The sequence below is a fragment of the Aethalodelphis obliquidens genome, unplaced genomic scaffold (genome assembly GCF_003676395.1).
Source record: "Aethalodelphis obliquidens isolate GAN/ISIS:26980383/991018 unplaced genomic scaffold, ASM367639v1 scaffold2, whole genome shotgun sequence".
In the NCBI taxonomy this organism is placed as follows: domain Eukaryota; kingdom Metazoa; phylum Chordata; class Mammalia; order Artiodactyla; family Delphinidae; genus Aethalodelphis; species Aethalodelphis obliquidens.
This window is the reverse complement of record NW_020837946.1, coordinates 38,713,180-38,726,390: the sequence shown is the minus strand read 5'-3', so window position 1 is coordinate 38,726,390 and position 13,211 is coordinate 38,713,180. Positions and strand designations below refer to the sequence as shown.

Sequence of the window (13,211 nt, the reverse complement as noted above, 5' to 3'; positions counted from 1 at the left end):
AAGACACTGACCGCTCAGGCAGCAGCAGGTTCTCCCGATGCTGCCCCCTCCAAGGGGGCTCCAGTCCCGCCCCACGCAGGTGGGCACGACAAGACGCGTTCTCCAGCTCTAGCTCCGTGAGGTGCCGGGTAGCTCCAAGCGTGGCAGGACCCACTTTTACTCTTCTGGACAACGGCCAACAGTTGTGACCTGACCTCCCCGTGAGGTGGCTCCCGGCTACGGCGGCGAAGACGGTGACGGAAGGTTACAGTTGAGGTTTGAAAACTGCAGCCGCGTTGCGGGGCAGAGCTGTAGGCTAGAACCCACCCCCTCAGTCGCGAGAGCCAATCCGAGCGCGCATGGAGGGCGGGGCTGTCACGTGAGGAGAGGGCGGGGCGCCAGCCAGCGGCGCGTGCTGCGAGGCGGGGCTCAGTGGTGAGGGGGTGCGGCCGCCGCCCGGCGGTCGGAAGCTGGGCGGAGCTGCAGAGCAGGTGGGGCGCGCTCTCGTAATTGCTGCGAGAAAGGAGTGAGTAGGGCGCCAACCTGACCGCGCACGGGGCTGTAACTCCGACCCAGTGCATCCCGGCCTTCAGAGTGGCAGTCCACGCGGCGTGAATATCTCAGACTGGGGAGAGGGAAGAAGGAAAGTTAGTCGCTGCTTCTGACTCATTCCCAAACTTCTGTGCCTGTTTTCTGACTCTTCCCGGTCGTCTTCCTTATCACCTGAACACACTCGGCCAGTGGAGAGTCCAGTTTGCTCGAACTTGGCAAGCATCAGCATCGCTGGGGGATTTATGGAACTTGGGCCCCACCGCTAAAGTCCGCTCCAGCGAACTGAGTTCTTCTGAGGCATGGTTGAAGGCAGTGAAAAGAGAGTCCAAATAAGATGAATTGCTGTTTTTGCATATAGGGTACTAAGGGAAAAGATGAAAGCTCCTCAGCAAGCTACTCAGGATCTGTTCTCTCTTCGAGAGAATGAAGAATCTGAAAGTCCTGTGCAAGACACAACTGCGGGATTTTTGTTGGTTTTATATAATCTAGGGTTGGTTGCAAAGTATATTTACAGTAATTGTAGAAGACTATTGAGAAAATATGTTGGGAGGGGAATCGTTCTCCTTGAAAAGACTTCAACACTCAGTCAGCATTTAAAGAGGAGATTTTCTTGTTCTATCCCAGTAAGCTGAGCAAATTGTCATCAAGCCGTCCATTTGCTCTTCCGTACTGTATGCTTCCCAAGATAAGTGCTTAAAATGCCTCACAGTCATCTACTCGTCTCCTTGCTGTTACTTAACTAACTCATCCCGGTTTAATGTGTCTAGTCCCTAAACCTTGTCACTTGCAGAGTATTGCTTCCATCCATCTCATTTCTTGTTGCTAACAATTGGACTGACAAGTTAAGATGGAGGGGAAAAAAACCCTGCATGCTGAAATGGACTTTTCAGCTATTATTATCTAAGAATCCACAAACAGTGAGACTGTCCCCATCTTTTCTTTTATGAACACAAGGGTGGTTCCTAGAAGTCTCAGCACCAGCACTGGAACCAGTAACCTCCGGAAATCTCACAACCGCAGCATGGCGCGGTGATTTCTGTTTTGCCCGTGCACGCGCGCGTGTGTGTTTAACTCTGGACCTCCTGAGTATCAACACTTGATCAATAGCCAGCTCTTAGCAATCTCCTCACACTCAGTCTATCTTCCCTTCTGTCTCTAATCCCATGTAACCACATCACTTCACACCTAGATGCAGACCTTTCTCTCTCCCGTCACTGCCTTAAACCAACCCTCCGTGTGGTCACAGGTCCTCTGCTCTAACCAATCATCCTGCTGGGCTGATAGGCCTTTTCATGTCTTGTTTTCTCCTGCCTCTGCCTAGGCTCCAACTTTTCACCATCCTCTTCATCAGCACCTGTTCATCAATTTCCAACTTGAAGAAGTTACCCCCTCCAGAAATCACAAATCTTTGCTGATTTCTACTTTCCACTCCCAGCCCGATCACCTCTTTTCCCTCTGTCCCTAGGTGCAGGGCTTATACTTGTTCCCTGTGTTTCTCTTATGCCCCTAAATAGATTGTTAACCCTTGTGCCTGATGTCAGATTTGCCAGCTAGGATTTAGCTCAGCTACTTACTTGGTCTCAGGCACTGTGGTTCAAGTAACGAGGAACTCCTGGTGCCGAGGAGGAGACTGTACCATCTGTGACCTTGCAGTAACATTCAGGAGTCAGCACATCCCTTCATCCGACCTCATTTACCTAAAGTCATTCATAGCCGTGTCAAAGGTGCATGTTCTTGCTCTCCTTCCCTTGAGTGGGAAATCCCCATGTGACCTAATGGTCATTCTGTAGTCATTGCCTCTGACTGCACAGTTCATTAAATTGATCCTTGAATGCCACATACTGACCAGAGATGGTGGTTGTTATGGGCTGAATATGTTTCCACCAAACTGATACACTGAGGTCCTAATACCCAGTACCTCAGAAAATGACTGTATTTGGGGACAGGGCCTTTAAAGAGAATTAAAGTAAAATAAAATTGTATAGTTGGGCCCTAATCAGAGACAAAAAGATTACACCATCAGGAAAATGAAAAGGCAGCCTACTGAATGGGAGAAAATGTTTTCAAATCATATATCTGGTAAGGGGTTAATATCCAAAATACATAAAGAACTCACACAACTCAACAGTAAAAAAACCAATCCGATTAAAAAATGGGCAGAAGATCTGAATAGACATTTTTCCAAAGAAGATATACAGATAGCCAACATGTACTTGAAAAAAACACTCAACATCACTAATCATCAGGGAAATGCAAATCAAAACCATAATGAGATATCACCTCTCACTTGTCAGAATGCTTATTATCAAAAAGACAAGAAATTACAAGTGTTGGCGAGAATGGGGAGAAAAAGGAACACTTTTGCACTGTTGGTGGGAATGTAAATTGGTGAAGCCACTATGGAAAACAATATGGAGTTTCCCCCCAAAATTAAAGATAGAACTGCCTTATGATCCAGAAATTCCACTTCTGGGTATTTATCTGAAGAAAATGAAAACATTAACTGGAAAAGATATATGTGCCTCCATGTTCATTGCAGCATTATTTACAATAGCCAAAATATGGAAACAACCTAAATGTCCATAGATTGATGAATAGATAATGTTGTATGTATATGCAATGGAATATGATTCAGACATAAAAAGGATGAAATCTTGCCATTTATCCAATATAGGTGGACCTCGAGGGCATCATGCTAAGTGAAATAAGTCAGAAAGACAAAGAAAAATACTGTATCATCTCACTTATACATAGAATTAAATACAAAACAATACACAGTCACACACTCACATACCCACACACTCACACACCCAGCTTATAGATACAGAAAACAGACTGATCGTTGCCAGAGGCAGGGGATGGAGAATGGGAGAAATGGGTGAAGGGGGTCAAAAGGTATAAACTTCTAGTTACAAAATAAATAAGTCATGGGCATGTAATGTACAGCACGGTGACTATAGTTAACAACACTGTATTGCATATTTGAAAGTTGCTAAGAGAGTAGGTCTTAAAAGTTCCCATCACTAGAAAAAAATATTTTTTTGTAACTATGTAAGGTGGCAGATGTTAACTACACTTACTGTGGTGATCATTTTGCAATATATACAAATATCAAATCTTATGTTGTACACCTGAAACTAATGTTATATGTCAATTATACCTCAATTTAGAAAATAATTTTAAAAAAAGGGATTATGACACAGACAACACAGACTAAAGGATGACCATGTGAGGACACAGTGAGAAAGTGGTCATCTGGAAGACAAGAGGAGAGGCCTCAGGAGAAACTAAAACTGCCGACACCTTGATCTTGGAATTCTGACCTCCAGAACTGTGAGAAAATAAATGTCTATTGTTTAAGCCACCCAGTCTATGGTATTTGTTATGGCAGCCCTAGCAAACTAATACAGTGGTGCTCCTCAGTCAATCCAAGTGAATCCCCATCAGTGACCAGGGATGCTGGTCCTTTCTGATCATGCCACCATACTCACCACATTCTCTCCAGGGAAAACGACCATTCCCAATCGCACCAGGTCAGCCACCACATGCTGACCACACACTGACCAGAGAAGTTGGTCCTCCTTGATCATACATTTACTCCCTACAGATGCAGAGAGGGGGGCAGAATTTTAAACAGAGGAAAAGACCCCAAATTCAAAACTCCTGCCCTTGACACATGCTCCTTCTGAAGAAAGCCTTACCTGTTATTTTTGTGTCAAGATCCTACAATTCAATCCATGTGGAAAGAGCAAAACAAGTACTACTATCTCCAGGTAGCACTATCTCCAATTGAATAAACCAGAAATTTGTGGCCAGACTAACGGCAGCCAGACTCGGGTTGGCCGGGGTGTGGGCTAGAGTGGCGGCAGGAACAGCCTCTGAAGGCACTTGACTCAAACCTCCACCCAACAGGGGTACTCATGCTGAGTGGAGACAGGCTAGTCCAAAAAGATCCCCTCTCTGGAGGTAGGAGTGCCGAGTGTACTCAGATGGGTAAGTCATGGTACATTTATCCATGGTGCCTACAGCAGCCCAAGTTTGGAAGCATTGGGGACCACAGAGACCTCACATCCCCTGGCTCTCTTCAAACACGCCCTATTAGCAAAGGTAATTAGGGCAAGTCTTTCCCGACAAGAATAATGACTCAGACTGGTACAAATGTCTTCCTCAAAAGGTGACACTGTTACTTTCTCCAAAGCACCAAAGCATGCAGTGATGCCAGAAAAAAAGAAAAGAAATATCATGCAAGCCACATATGTCATTTTACTTTTTCATATTGGCCATGCCGCGCAGCATGCAGGATCTTAGGTCCCCGACCAGGGATCTAACCCTCGCCCCCTGCAGTGGAAGCGCGGAGTCAACCACTGGACCGCCAGGGAAGTCTACCATGTATATCATTTTATATGTCCTCATAATCACATTTAAAAAAGTAAAAACAGATTAAATTAATTTTAATAATATATTTTACTTAACCCCATATGTCCAAAATATTGTCATTTCAACATGCAATCAATAAGAAATTATTCATGAGATATTTTACATTCTTTTTTAATATTGTCTTAAATCTGGTGTATTTTACATGTACAACACATCCCAATTCAGATGCTAAATTTTCATCAGAAACACTTAATCTGTATTTAGACTGTACAAAATTTGTTGAGAAAAGATTCATATCCCTACATTGTTTCAAACATAAAGGTTTTCAATAACTGAATACAGTATTAGTTTCTGAATTCAAGTTTAATTTAAATGACATAAAATTATAGTTCAGTCACATGACATTTCAAGTGCTCCACAGCCACACATGGCTGGTGGCTACTGTATTGGACAGCACAGGTCCAGAGGGCTAGAAATATGCCTTCTAATTGCCTCTAAACCTCGAATTGTTTAATGCAGTACTAGACACAGTGTAGGTTCTCGGTAAATCATGGCATCAGAAGAGTTTGGAACTTCAAAAATCCTTAAGGTTCAGTAGATTAATTCTCTTATATTAGGAGGAAAACCTACAATGGGCGAAGTTAAGGGACTTGCAGAAGATCACACAACTGAACTACTGGTGCATATCTGGACAAGAATTTAGGTCTCCTGATTTTTAATCCTGAGGTCTTTCCACCTCATTACATCAGACATACTTCAGGAAAAAAGAAAAAGATTTTTAAATTTATTTGAATAGTCACTTGAATGATACAGGCAAAGAAAAACATACTTATATCCTAGTTGTATTTGCATAACCTGATAAAGACAGTGCATTCTAGAATATTTAAGCCTCCTTCCACTGTGGTCTGCGGTCCAGGTAGTCTCATCTGTCAGTCCCTCTTACCTCCACCCGTCACTGCTTCCTCTCCTTGGAGCTGCCTCACTGCACATCCCCCCCTCCCCCGCCCACAGAGCATCCGGCCACATTTTTCTGTCTGCAGCTGTCCTCTCCCAGCTGTCTACCACAATTTGTTTAAGGTTGTGCTTCAGAGAATTCTTTATATTTGCAAATCAAAGTATTCAGTAGAAACTTCAGCAAAGTTGGAAAAGAGCTACTATTCTCCAGCTACAGACACACCAAGCTCTGAGGTCCTGCTTCCTGAGAGGTGTGTGTGTGTGTGTGTGTGTGTGTGTGTGTGTGTGTGTGTGTGAGAGAGAGAGAGAGAGAGAGAGAGAGAGAGAGAGAGAAAGGATGGATGTGTGGTTAAGTGTGTGACATCAGACAGACCTGCACTCCAGTCCCAGTTCCACCCATTCCTAGTTGTGTGACTTTGGGCAATCCTCAGTTTCCTCCTTTGTAGAATGAGGATAATAGTAATAGCTTCCTCTGTGAGATTTCAGTGTGATAGTGCATACGGAGCCCAGTGCCTGACAAGAGTAAGTCCTCCGTTCATACAAGCTGATGTTATTTTCCAGTGGTCTGTGGGCTCCCTGAGGAGGACTATGTGTAGCTCTCGGGCTCAATACCACACCTCGTGACTAGCAAAATCCCTGAGACATAGTAGGTCCTAAATGAATATTTGTCAAATGAATTTATAATATGCTTATGATTTCCCTCAAATCTTATAATGGATGCTAAGAGACATAATTGGGGGGGAAATGGTGGTAAGGAAAGGGGAGAGGGAGGTGGCTGCTTCCCCCTTCAGAATCTACCTGGCGGTGGCACCCAGGCTCATAATGAAACTGTAAGGTCAACAAATAGTGATGTCCAGGGCTATGTATGATAAAAGAATTAGAGTCATAGTGTTTAAAGGGGAGTAGATATGGAGTGGAGCAAATAAATAAGGAAAGGTGTAAAATTGTCATGTATTTGATTTGAGTAGATAAATGTCTACTAGTTCTCCCCATCAAATCTCCTCCCTTTTCACCTCTAAGACACTTCCTTTACCAACTGCAAATTCCATGAATCATGACCTGGTGTCACATTCCCCAGAGCACATGGCAGGTAAGAAGTAATAAAGCTTCCAGGAAACCTTCACTAAGTGAGTCTTCTTACAACAAGCAGTCACAGGTATAGATAAGGCAGAGCTAACTTTTAACTCCCTTCTTGGGTGACCTTTGCCTCAAGTGGCTTAGGTTGACAGCATGAGTATTGAGAAGGCCAATCTACTCCACTAGTTGAGTCCTTTCATGGCATGAAAGTGGTGGTAATGTAGGAAATGATAATGATGATCACTGCGTATACAACAAGTATATAAAAAATGCAGGAGGAAGGGGCTAGAATGATCCATGTGGCAATAGATTTGAGTTAGAGACATCAAGAATATTTAAAGCATCCTTGCGTCTTTTCAGTAGTTAGCCTTCCCTTTAGATTTATAGAGTAGCACGTTATAACTTCATTTAAAGAAGAAAGAGATATAAGTGTAGAGCTGTTCAGAAACTCTTTAAAGGGCATAGTTTATGAGAGAGTGGGCCTGAAATTTACTAGCTGTGAGATTTTGAGCAGGTTATAATATCTCTATGCCTCTGTTTTTTCATCTGTAAAATATAAATAATAATATACTTACCCCTTAGGGTACATAGTAACAATAGGCCATAAATACTGATCCTGGCCCTGTTCTAAATTTGCTGGTTGTGTTAACATTTAATCCTCACACTCCTGTGAGTAAAGTGCCCACTTTGAAGATAAGAAAATGAAGAGACAGGGAAGTTATATACTTTCCCACTGTAACCTGAGTTACTAGTAGAGTACTAACAAGAGTTAAGCTTACTCTCTATAAGGCTTTTTACTATGGATATTTAAAAACTGTAGCTGTGAACAATAGAGAACAGGCTCTTGGATGTTTAATTCTTCTTAGTCGCTGGAGTTCCTGCTCTTTTCATCCTTTTGTTTCTCTCATACCTACCATTACAAAATTTCTCCACTGTTAAAATAACTTTACAAATAGATAACAAACGCAAGAGGAAGTTGGGGGGTAGAATGAACCATGTGGCAATGGATTAGAGATGTTGGTATGAACTAATGTTTAGTTTAATAAATGCAGATGTTTACATATAGATTTCTTTATAGATATCTGTGCGTGTATGGGTTAATATACATACACATCTCCTTGCTCTGTCAGCTGAGAGCACGGAATAGCAATGACACCCCAATAAGCACATCTATCACTCAGGTCTTGTTTTTTTGTTTTTTTTTTTTTTTGCGGTACGCGGGCCTCTCACTGTTGTGGCCTCTCCCGTTGCGGAGCACAGGCTCCGGACGCGCAGGCTCAGCGGCCATGGCTCACGGGCCCAGCCGCTCCGTGGCATGTGGGATCTTCCCAGACCGGGGCACGAACCCGTGTCCCCTGCATCGGCAGGCAGACTCTCAACCACTGTGCCACCAGGGAAGCCCCCAAGTGTCATTCTTATTACAAGTGTCATTCTCATTACATCATATTATGGGTACCTATTATCAAAATGACTTATGACTAATGTTAACTTTGATCACCTGATTGACGTACTATATGTCAGGGTCTTCACCGTAAAGTTACTCTTTTTCTCCTCCATTTCCATATTGTGCTCTTTGGAGGAAAGTCACTATGCACAGCCCGCACTTAGGAAGTGGGGAGTTAGGCTCCACCAACTTGAGGGTGGAGTGGCTACATAAATTATTCATATTATTCTTCTGCATGGGAGAATTGTCTATTCTTTCCCATTTATTTATTCAATCATTTACATTTATCTGTACGTACTCATGGATATTTATTTTATACTTTGGGATATAAGCCAATAGTACTTTATTTATTGTGTAGCTCAAATTGTCCCAGCTTTGGCCATTGGGGTCTGGTACAGTTGGCTCCTGAGTCCCTTTGACATACCCCCATCATCGTGTGGCCATTTTGTTTGTTTGTTTGCACTTCCTTCTTTCTGACACTACACAATGTTCCAGGCTCATCTGTCTGTTTCCTGCCCCAGTCCTAGAAGCATCAATTTCTCCAAGGAGCTTTGTTTCCTTTTATTGGAGGAAGATATTAAAAACCAAGACCGGGCTTCCCTGGTGGCACAGTGGTTGAGAGTCCGCCTGCCGATGCAGGGGACACGGGTTCGTGCCCCGGTCCGGGAAGATCCCACATGCCGCGGAGCGGCTGGGCCCGTGAGCCATGGCCGCTGAGCCTGCGCGTCCGGAGCCTGTGCTCCGCAACGGGAGAGGCCACAACAGTGAGAGGCCCGCGTACCGCAAAAAAAAAAAAAAAAATGACACTTGGCCTCTGTGGTCTTCCTCCCCCAAATCCCATAACCCCATTTCAACCATGAGAAAAACATCAGACAAATCCCAGTTGAGAGACATCCTACAAAATACCTGACCTGTACTTCTCAAAACTGTCAAGGTCGTCAAAAACGAGGGAAGTCTGAGAAACTGTCACAACCAAGTGGAGCATACGGTGGCATGATGACTAAACATAATGTGGTGTCCTAGATGGGACCCTGGAACAGAAAAATGACATTAAACAAAAGCTAAGGAAATCTGAATAAATTATGAACTTTAGTTAACAATAATGAATTAATATAAATCACTATTTATGACAAATGTACCCTACTAGTGTAAGACACTAATAGGGGAAACTGGTTGTGGGGTACTCTATGGATTACCATTGCAATGATTCTGTAAATCTAAAACTGTTGAAAAATAACAAGGTTGTTTAAAACAAGTAAATGAGTCTATCATTGCTTACAATATCCAAAATTAGGGAACTATAGAATCAGATATTAGAGTTGGTAATAAGCTTTGAGATCAAAGGAGAGGACAAAACTCCAAAAAATAACCAAAATACATTCCCACTATTATTTTTGCAGTCTATTCAAAATATCATCATAATAGTAATTTGATATAGGCTGAATCCTGTCACCCTCTGAGCAAAATGTCCAAGTCTTGGGTAAAAATATATGTGACAGGATGTAGAAGAAGATCCAGAGAATTGTGTGTTTCAGTATAATATATATCATCTAATTACAACCACAAAGTAAATCTTTTGTCTAGCAATTCTCAAGCTGTGGTAGGGAGACCCCAACACCTTTTTAGGGATTCTCCAAAGTTGAAACTATTTTCATAATAACACTAAGATGATATTTACCCTTTTCACTCTTATTCTCTCACAAGTGTATGATTCAGTTTTCCAGATATGACAGAATGTGTGATATTACAGAAGATTAATGTAGAAGCAGATATGAGAATCCAACTGCTTTCTATTAAGCCAGAAATTAAACAGATTGCAAACATGTAAAACAATACTGCCCTTATTATTTTCTTTTGTTTTGGATAGTATAGCTATTTTCATAAAACATGTCATTTATGTTAACATGTAACTGTTGTTATTATTAAGGTGTAATTATTATTTAAAATAAACTAATAAATATTTTTAAAATTCCTCTTTTAATTTCTAATATGGTAAATATTGATAGATACAACCTACACAAGCAAAAATTCTTTGAGATCCTTAGTAATTTTTGAGTGTAGAAAGTTTTGAGAACTGGAAAGATTGAGAACTACTATACTAATCATAGTGACCAGTTTGCTCTTTCAGCTTTGAGACAATTGTCATTCTATGGTCACCTTGTATCCTAACCCCTCCAGTGTTTTGAGAATTCCTCACCTTTGGAGTCTATGGGAATGAATATGCCAAATACTCATGTTCCCAGCCTTATGCCTTGCAGCTAGGGCAGGAGCAGTTACCTGAGGTCCTATCAACCACCTGAACGCACTTGAGCCTTGGAACATGGAGAAAGTGAGACTGGGGCCAGGAACAGGTTTATCACAGAAGCAGAAGTGGCAAGGAGATCAGGTCCTATAAGCTGTAGTTCTAACGGCACCTTGTTTGTCCACTGTTAGTTGTGTCGACAGCACAGATTGCAGTGTACAATCCTGTATTTGGGCAGCAGTGGTATCTTCACCTGAACAATCCACATATGTGAATCTGGATATTATTCACGGTTATCTTGTCCTGACCCTGGATTTCCAGCCTGGATCTCTGTTCTTTGAGCTGCACAGTATCCTTTAAATAACGTTCCTTTTCAGCTTTAATCATCCAGAGATGCTTAATTGCTTGCAATTAATAACTCTGACTATCCTACCAAAAATTGATTTCTTAGTTAACTTCTGTAGTTATATATCTTGACCTCTTTTAACATCAGTCTTTCTGAAATCGCACAAATCATCCAAGGTTAATTAAAGGAAAGAAAAAGCAAACTAAACTTACCCTTTGCTTTATCTACTATAGAAAACAAGCAACTACATAAATAAATTTAAATGTTTAACATTTTGAAAGATGAAAAAAATGTTGGCCTTCTCTAGCTCTAAACTTTTACCGACATTTTGGAATTGTGATCCAACTTTCAACCGGCAGAGTGTAAGATTTTCATGTGTTACTTCCCAGTTATGCAATTTCTATAAAGCAGTCAAGAGGATCTGAAGAGAATGACTTATGATGCCATGCCATGTGCTTAGCTCATTATAAGTAATTTCAAGGCCCGCCAGCCATTCTGAGCCAATCAAAACAGAAATGCTCTAACACATTTGAGAGTATCTTGTTTTATAGAGTGCTTAAAACGGGCAAAAAAAGCACACTAGATTTCAAATGTACCAAATTATCCAGAAAGGATTTTGAAACTGGTTCCTATTAGGTTACTTTTCATTATTATTTAATGTGATATATAAAATATAATGCTTTTCTGTTTGAGCTCCTAGGGCCTGGAATAGTTCTGCCTTTTATAATTTTGCAAGCAAATCTTAAAGTATTTTTATGCTGCTCACTTTCTTGCTAGATTTCAAAAGTGAAAAGTATGAGGCCAAGTTAGGCCCTACAGATCTTCCCAGTTTTATGCTAACTCAGATTATGAGGGGCTTAAATTAATTTTGACTAGAAAAAGCATCTTCTTCTACAATTGAAATACTACCTCAGATTAAGGATCCTTTGAAGTAGTGTCTCAAAATAATTTAGGGAAAACATACGAGGGAAGTAACCCATTGCTTTTTCCCTCTTATGCGTTTGATTTTCCAGGTGTGAGTGTAGGGGTTCCTGGATCTGGATATCTCCACATTTAACTTCTCAGAGGAAAGGTCTGTTTACAGGAGAAGTCAACAGAATAGCATACACCCACTCTGAGCAAATCACCCTCTGAGCAAAATGTCCAAGTCTTGGGTAAAAATATATGTGACACCCCACTCTGAGAACAGGTTGAGGAACTGAAAAACAGGCACACATTATAACCAATAATAACGTATTCTTGCAAGCTTAATTTAGGGGTGCACCTTTTAAAATATGAGGTTTTTGAGCACTTTGCAGATGATTATCTTGGTGTATTTGAGAGAAGCTGCATAGACATGAACTCATTTGTCTTCATTTTTTCCTGTCTCTCACCCAGGGCATCTTTTTCTCCACTTGCTAAGAACAGGAAATAGCAGAAAATAAAGATTTGATCAGTTCCCATTACCTCAATGAGACTTGCTCAGTTTAACTTAGGCCAACAGCACCTTTATATTTGCCCCAATAAATTACACAATGTATCAGAATAGACTAGTTTTGTATAGTTTTTAACTCTCTTTTAATCTTCCAAGCCTTGAGTTCTTCTCACTATTAAAAGCCTGTCTCGAGAAGGTTGCTGTTTCAAAGTAAAAGTAGGCGGTACCTTTGAGACAATTTCCATTACTCAGTGACCTAGAAAAATCCCCTTCTAGCAGCTCCGTCTTGAGCAGGTGTAAGAAGCTTCTTGGCCAGCCATGCATGTGAATGTGACACAGGATAGGCTAATATTAACAGCACCTGAAATCCGGACAGCATTTTAGAGTGAATATAGAGCTTTCACATGCAACATTCTGTCTGAGCCTCAACAGTCCTGCGTTTACTGTAAGCAAGGCTAGAACTGTCCCATGTTACAAATGAGGAACTAGACTCCGAGAGTGACTTTCCCAACTGAGGTGAAGGCTCAGTCTAGAACTGCAGACTGCAGACCATCTGGGCCACCGCTAAGAGAGAGGATTATCCAGAGAGCGAAATCATCTGACCGTTTTTCACTCCTCTCCCCTCCCCACCCTTTTCTGAAACATTATAGGAAGCCCTACGATTGAGCAACCATGGATATTGGGGAGGAAAGGAGTACCCAAAGGCCGGATGGCAAGGCAGGCTGAGCCCCTTGGGTAGCTTACCTGCGGCTACGTACAGCACCAGGAGCCCTGTTATCACCCCAAAACTTAGCATTCACTTCTCGCCAACCGGCCAGACCATGCT

At 41.9% G+C, this 13,211-nt stretch overlaps 1 protein-coding gene across 2 annotated transcripts in view; it reads right to left on the bottom strand.

Moving 5' to 3' along the window:
- Positions 1-12,720, bottom strand: part of STK17B (serine/threonine kinase 17b) — a 41,831-nt gene extending 29,111 nt beyond the window's left edge. Inside the window, exons 1-3 of one of the 2 annotated variants that reach the window (XM_027125370.1) lie at positions 12,613-12,720; positions 12,236-12,368; positions 9,295-9,414 (exon numbers count right to left, since the gene is read on the bottom strand). The gene's annotated coding sequence lies outside the window, so the exon portion shown is untranslated. Of the gene's footprint in view, positions 1-11; positions 226-9,294; positions 9,415-12,235; positions 12,369-12,612 lie in introns of those variants that run through there. The other variant, XM_027125362.1, reaches the window with a different exon arrangement.
- Between the last annotated feature and the right edge of the window lie 491 nt (positions 12,721-13,211).